Source organism: Odontomachus brunneus, unplaced genomic scaffold, assembly GCF_010583005.1.
Source record: "Odontomachus brunneus isolate Ranch 3 - 2012 unplaced genomic scaffold, Obru_v1 Obru_scaffold_064, whole genome shotgun sequence".
NCBI lineage: Eukaryota > Metazoa > Arthropoda > Insecta > Hymenoptera > Formicidae > Odontomachus > Odontomachus brunneus.
The window spans coordinates 1154341-1154686 of record NW_022639514.1 but is presented as its reverse complement, the minus strand read 5'-3'; positions in this window follow the sequence as shown (position 1 = coordinate 1154686).

Below are 346 nucleotides of genomic sequence, written 5' to 3'. Positions count from 1 at the left end.
AATATGGCGGGTAGAACTTCCCATTTAAGCGTTTCAAAGTAGGTTTTACATCGGTTGTGCAATATCTGATCGAGCGTTGTCATGTTGCAAAATCACTTTGTCATGTTTCTGCTCGTATAGCGGCCGTTTTTCCTTCAATACTCGGCTCAAACGCATCAATTGCAGTCGATAGTGATCTTCCGTGATGATTTCGTTCGGTTTAAGCAGCTCATAATAAACTACACCCAGCTGATCCCACTAAATGCAGAACAGAAGCTTCGAACCATGGATATTCGGTTTTGTTGACGATGTTGATGCATGGCCGGGCTTACCCCACAATCTTCTACGCTTAGGGTTATCGTAATGC